Source organism: Electrophorus electricus, unplaced genomic scaffold, assembly GCF_041902795.1.
Source record: "Electrophorus electricus isolate QZ-2024a unplaced genomic scaffold, ASM4190279v1 Scaffold189, whole genome shotgun sequence".
Lineage (NCBI taxonomy): Eukaryota > Metazoa > Chordata > Actinopteri > Gymnotiformes > Gymnotidae > Electrophorus > Electrophorus electricus.
The window spans coordinates 16397-22500 of NW_027658470.1; the positions used below are offsets into that span (position 1 = coordinate 16397).

The following is a 6104-nucleotide window of genomic DNA, read 5'->3' on the forward strand; positions in this document are numbered from 1 at the left end:
CGTTTTTACGCTATGATTTTTTAAAACCGCCGGGGCGGCAAACACAGGGCCGGTCGGGTTTGAAGACGAATATCTCTTCGGCCCTTGGGAGGAGAGAAGCAGCGCGGGTCACCTTTGAACGCGCTCGCTGCCAGGAACGTCTGGCGTAAAAGTTTCGTGGGAATCGGACGTTCCTAGGCTGAGAAGCGAGCGCCCGCCCTCGGGCGGTCGGGGGCCCCTTTCTCATTCCCCGTCTGGGCTAAAAATACGAGGTCGGACCCGATGGACTCGGGAGACTGGAGAGTACCAGGGAGACCCTGGAAGCAGGCGACCCGACCCACGCTTCGCTGTCTCCTCGGCCCTCGGGAGTAGAAGCGCGGGGACGGTGGCGTGGGCAGCAGGGGGCGCTCCTGGCCATGCCCAGCGAGTTTCGTGCGAATCGGACCTGGTCCGGAAGAGATACGAAGGGAAAACTCATTACTCGTCGGGGTGGCACATCCAGGCTCTCGACCCTCCCAAAGTGTCCGACCAGGGTGCACCCTGCCGGGCTAAGAGAACAGCCAGGTGAACCCTGGAGGTTCCGAACTCCAGACCCCTGGACCCGACGGCTCAGTCCGCCTCAGGTGCACTACAGAGGTCCTCGGGCTGTCCCTGAGTGCATTAAAACGGAAATCAGAATTACTCCCCCGGGTGGCACTTCCAGGCTCTCGACCCTCCCAAAGTGTCCGACCAGGGTGCACCCTGCTGGGCATGGTTAGCCGCCAGCCCCCTTCCTGGAGGTCTGGTTGGCACGGGGTTTTGCAAATAGGTCCCGTCGGGTATATGGGAGAGCAAAGAGAATCAATGGGGTCCAAGCACTAAATTCATCCAGTGGCGTTCTCTGGAAGCCCAAGGGGAGTCCGAGGGGTGTTCGGCCGGCAAGGGGAGCTCTCCCTCGGACACATGATCAAACGCCTGTCCCCTACCGGAAAGTGGTGTGCTCTGGATGCCCCCCCCCCCCCCCCATCCCCCGAGGGGGGTGCTTATCCCGCGAGGGGAGCCCTCCTCGGGTTAAGTGAACCATCATGCCGATTCCCCTATGGAAGTGGGCACATCCAGGCACACAGTCTGCTTTGCTCTCCCCGACCCGAGTGCGTCTGTTGGGCTGAGTGTACGCCCAGGCAACTGGATCCAATGGCTCAGTCCGCCGCAGCGTGCTTCGACGATGGGTCGTACAGCCATGCCACCAGGGTGGGCGTGTTTGTAAATGTACCAGTGGATTCTCGTCGGCCTGCCACATCCATGGTATCGACCCACCAGGCCTGTCCGACCAGGGGTTGACCCTGGACGGGCACGGTCTGTGGTTTGGCCCTTGTCCTAGATGAAATCGGGCACGGGGTTTTCTGGCCAGGTACCATCGGGTTACTGGGAGAGCGGCTTCGGTCTCCAGGTGAGACCAATGGTGAAGCAGCACGAGGCAATGGAGAGCATGCAAAGCGATGGGGAAGCCATGCACGGCAATGGCCACGAAAAAAAAAAAAAAATCACCACGGAAGGAACGTGAAGAACAAGGAGGAGTGTAGTGACACTGCCCAAAGCTGCCCGGTGTTGCAGGGGTCTATTGGTGTGTTGCTTCCTTGTTTGGTAGAGTGGAGTACCAGACCCGCCAGGGGTAGGCAAACCATTCCCCCTACGGTAAGTGAGGAGCCAGCCATTTGACGAGCGGGTGTCCACGTGTACGGGTGCGAGCGCTATCCCCCCACACGGGGTTAGGCCACGGCCTTAGGTGGACGTCTGCCGACCAGCCCCGGCTGATCCAGAACTTCTGATGTGGAGAGCGGTTTTGACAGATCCTCCCTGGTTCTAGCGGGTCAAGCCTCTGATGGGGGGTGGGGGTTATTTGTAACCCATCCCAGAACTCTCTGGGGGAGACTCAGACGGCCAGTCTGTCTACTCAGTTGTCCTATACTGGTGTCTGTGGTTTGGGAGGAAGGGAGTGCCCTGCTTTGTTGGCCTCCTCTTCAAACCTACCTGGGCCCACGAATCACTCTTCTTGGTTACATCACGAAACGTAGGTTGAGCGAGGCTAGGGGGGAGGGAATTCGACGAGGTCTTTCCCTTGTCCCCCCACCAGCGGCCCACGAAAATCAAAACGGCGTGAAGAGAGGGAACGCCGAAAGCACCTGGAGTCGGCCGTCCGCACCTCCGGAGGAGGTGGACGGGGTACGGTGCGGGCATGACCGGATGGGACAGCTTTGCATCAAGGTGAGAGGTCGGCGTCCGAAGGCCAGAGGGCGGTGCGCGAGCACGTTTACACTGGCCGCGGAAGCTGTCCTGGGTAGCCCTGTATGGCGTCTGGACCTGACGGCGCACGCACTTACAACCCGCTGCTTCCTAGCCCCCGGAAGGGGAGGCGGATGTCACTCGTGGTTCATCCCAGACCACGGTGCAAACTACCTGGTTGATCCTGCCAGTAACATATGCTTGTCTCAAAGATTAAGCCATGCAGGTCTAAGTGCACACGGCCGGTACAGTGAAACTGCGAATGGCTCATTAAATCAGTTATGGTTCCTTTGATCGCTCCACACGTTACTCGGATAACTGTGGTAATTCTAGAGCTAATACATGCAAACGAGCGCTGACCCTTCGGGGGATGCGTGCATTTATCAGACCCAAAACCCATCCGGGGGGCTCGGGCCCCCCGGCCGCTTTGGTGACTCTAGATAACCTCGGGCCGATCGCGCGCCCTCCGCGGCGGCGACGTCTCATTCGAATGTCTGCCCTATCAACTTTCGATGGTACCATAGTCGGCTACCATGGTGACCACGGGTAACGGGGAATCAGGGTTCGATTCCGGAGAGGGAGCCTGAGAAACGGCTACCACATCCAAGGAAGGCAGCAGGCGCGCAAATTACCCATTCCCGACACGGGGAGGTAGTGACGAAAAATAACGATACAGGTCTCTTTCGAGGCCCTGTAATCGGAATGAGCGTATCCTAAACCCATGGGTGAGGACCCATTGGAGGGCAAGTCTGGTGCCAGCAGCCGCGGTAATTCCAGCTCCAATAGCGTATATTAAAGTTGCTGCAGTTAAAAAGCTCGTAGTTGGATGTCGGGAGTGGGCTGGCGGTCCGCCGCGAGGCGTGCCACCGCCTGTCTCAGACCCTGTCTCCCGGTGCCCCCCGGATGCCCTTGGCTGGGTGTCCGGACGGGGCTCGGAGCGTTTACTTTGAAAAAATTAGAGTGTTCAAAGCGGGCCCGCTTCTCGCCTGAATACCTGAGCTAGGAATAATGGAATAGGACTCCGGTTCTATTTTGTGGGTTTCCTGAACCAGGGCCATGATTAAGAGGGACGGCCGGGGGCATTCGTATTGCGCCGCTAGAGGTGAAATTCTTGGACCGGCGCAAGACGGACGAAAGCGAAAGCATTTGCCAAGAATGTTTTCATTAATCAAGAACGAAAGTCGGAGGTTCGAAGACGATCAGATACCGTCGTAGTTCCGACCGTAAACTATGCCGACCCGCGATCCGGCGGCGTTATTCCCATGACCCGCCGGGCAGCGTGAGGGAAACCACGAGTCTGTGGGTTCCGGGGGGAGTATGGTTGCAAAGCTGAAACTTAAAGGAATTGACGGAAGGGCACCACCAGGAGTGGAGCCTGCGGCTTAATTTGACTCAACACGGGAAACCTCACCCGGCCCGGACACGGAAAGGATTGACAGATTGATAGCTCTTTCTCGATTCTGTGGGTGGTGGTGCATGGCCGTTCTTAGTTGGTGGAGCGATTTGTCTGGTTAATTCCGATAACGAACGAGACTCCGGCATGCTAAATAGTTACGCGGCCCTCCGCGGTCGGCGTCAAACTTCTTAGAGGGACAAGTGGCGTTCAGCCACGCGAGATGGAGCAATAACAGGTCTGTGATGCCCTTAGATGTCCGGGGCTGCACGCGCGCCACAATGGTTGGATCAGCGTGTGCCTACCCTACACCGAGAGGTGCGGGTAATCCGCTGAACCCCATTCGTGATGGGGACTGGGGATTGCAATTATTCCCCATGAACGAGGAATTCCCAGTAAGCGCGGGTCATAAGCTCGCGTTGATTAAGTCCCTGCCCTTTGTACACACCGCCCGTCACTACTACCGATCGGATGGTTTAGTGAGGTCCTCGGATCGGCCCCGCCGGGGCTCCTCGCGGGCCTTGGCGGAGCGCCGAGAAGTCGATCAAACTTGACTATCTAGAGGAAGTAAAAGTCGTAACAAGGTTTTCGTAGGTGAACCTGCGAAAGGATCATTAACGGGTAACGCTGTCCGGCGTGCCTCCTCTCCCGACCCCCTCGACTTCGCCGTCCCCCCGCGTCGGGGCCCAGGGTCGAAAGGGTCTTCGGGGTTGCTGTTACACGTGGTCGCTTGCAGGTCAGGCTGGACAGAAGGCATAAAGGAGGAGCCTAGTCCCTCCCACCCCTTCCTCGTCCTCCGCCTCTTCCTCCGCGTCGTCCTTCAGCACCCCCCCCCCGCAGGCCCCGGTATTCTCTGGGTTCCAGCGCGAGAGACGCGTCGTTCAAAAAACTCGGCGTCCCCGCTCGTCGGGCGAAGGCCGGTTTCCCCTCACCTTGCCGGCAGGAGAAGCGCCTGCGAGTCGAGCGGGTCGTACGGGTCCGTCCCGCGCCCTCCCTCTCGCTCGCACGGCCGCTGCCTCCGTCCACCGCGAGGGGTTTTCCTATTTTGTTGTCCTTGTCATTCATCCCCGTCCCCTTGCTCGCTGACGAGCGGACTTTCCGGGGGGGGTTGCGAGCGCTGCTCCTCGTGGGGCAGGCCATGGCCCTTCCTGTGTTCGTCCGCCCACCGGCGTCCTGGGGCGTGGTGGTGGTGGGTGGCGCAGCCGGTTCCCCTGCTTCTCTCTCTCAGAAAGGAGTCTCAGGGGGACCCCCGGCAGGTACCTAGGGCTTGGCCCACGCTACGTGAGTTCCACCCCTTTCGAGGGGTCGGACGGGGCGGGCGCGGAGGGCCGCGGTTCAAAGACTGACTCGTCTGCCACGTGGGGCGTGTGGGCAAAGCGCAACCCCGCGCCCGTTTCAACACTCGCAGACGGGGGCGCCTGACCGGTTGGTGAAACCTTTTAAACCTGTCTTTGTAGTCGTGGTGAAAGACCTAAACTGAGCCTGAAATAAAAGAGTACAACTCTTAGCGGTGGATCACTTGGCTCGTGCGTCGATGAAGAACGCAGCCAGCTGCGAGAACTAATGTGAATTGCAGGACACATTGATCATCGACATTTCGAACGCACATTGCGGCCCCGGGTCCATCCCGGGGCTACGCCTGTCTGAGGGTCGCTATTCCTATCTGTCGGACCTGCCTTCTCAGGCGGGACCGCGGTTGGAGGTTCGTAGGTGGGGGGGTGCCCCCTGGCCTCCGTCTTCCTAAAAGCAGACGGTTCCCGGTCGCTGTCTCGGTGAGATCCGGTCGGTGGGTTCGCTGCGGTTGAGTGCCCGTTCTCCGTGCACAAGCTTCTCCTCCCCCGCTTCGGTTCGTTTCGGTTCGTTTCGGCTCCGCTCCTGGCCTGGCCAGGAACGTGGTCCCCTGCGCCCGAGAAAGAAGCGAGCGTGGCTGCCGGTGGGTTCTCTCCGCTTTGGCTGCCCACGTTTTCGCTTCTTTTCTCACCCCCTGCGCAGGCGGATCACGGAAAGGTGTCTGTTCTGTTCCGTTACGTGCGCGAGCGGAGGGAGGTTGTTGTTACATGCGTTCCCCCCCCCCCTCCCCCGGTGGGGGGGGTGGGGGGGGTCGGGGTTCGGGTGGCTCTGCCTCTGGCGTTTTCCTTACGGGCCGACCTGTCCGTGGCACGTCCGTGACGTCCCGACCTGTGTCCTCGTTAGCCCGGGTGAAAAGGGACTCGTCCCCTAACCCGGCGGTGTTCACGCTTCTGGGCAACCCTCCAGAGCGAACTCGGGAGCGACCTCAGATCAGACGAGACAACCCGCTGAATTTAAGCATATTACTAAGCGGAGGAAAAGAAACTAACAAGGATTCCCTCAGTAGCGGCGAGCGAAGAGGGAAGAGCCCAGCGCTGAATCCCCCGTCCGGGTGCGGGCGAGGGGAATTGTGGCGTATGGAAGTCTGTTTTCTTCCTGGCGCGGGCCGGGGGCCTGAGTC

At 59.8% G+C, this 6104-nt stretch overlaps 3 non-coding genes across 3 annotated transcripts in view; all 3 read left to right on the forward strand.

Moving 5' to 3' along the window:
• Positions 1-2412: 2412 nt before the first annotated feature.
• LOC145655145 (18S ribosomal RNA) lies at positions 2413-4251 on the forward strand. The gene has a single exon (XR_014121304.1). It is a non-coding gene; the product is annotated as an 18S ribosomal RNA (ribosomal RNA).
• Positions 4252-5133: 882 nt separating this feature from the next.
• Positions 5134-5287, forward strand: LOC145655148 (5.8S ribosomal RNA). The gene has a single exon (XR_014121307.1). It is a non-coding gene; the product is annotated as a 5.8S ribosomal RNA (ribosomal RNA).
• Positions 5288-5904: 617 nt separating this feature from the next.
• LOC145655151 (28S ribosomal RNA) overlaps positions 5905-6104 on the forward strand; it is a 4149-nt gene continuing 3949 nt past the window's right edge. Inside the window, exon 1 of the ribosomal RNA XR_014121310.1 lies at positions 5905-6104. This exon is cut by the window's right edge and continues 3949 nt beyond it. This is a non-coding gene — a ribosomal RNA (28S ribosomal RNA).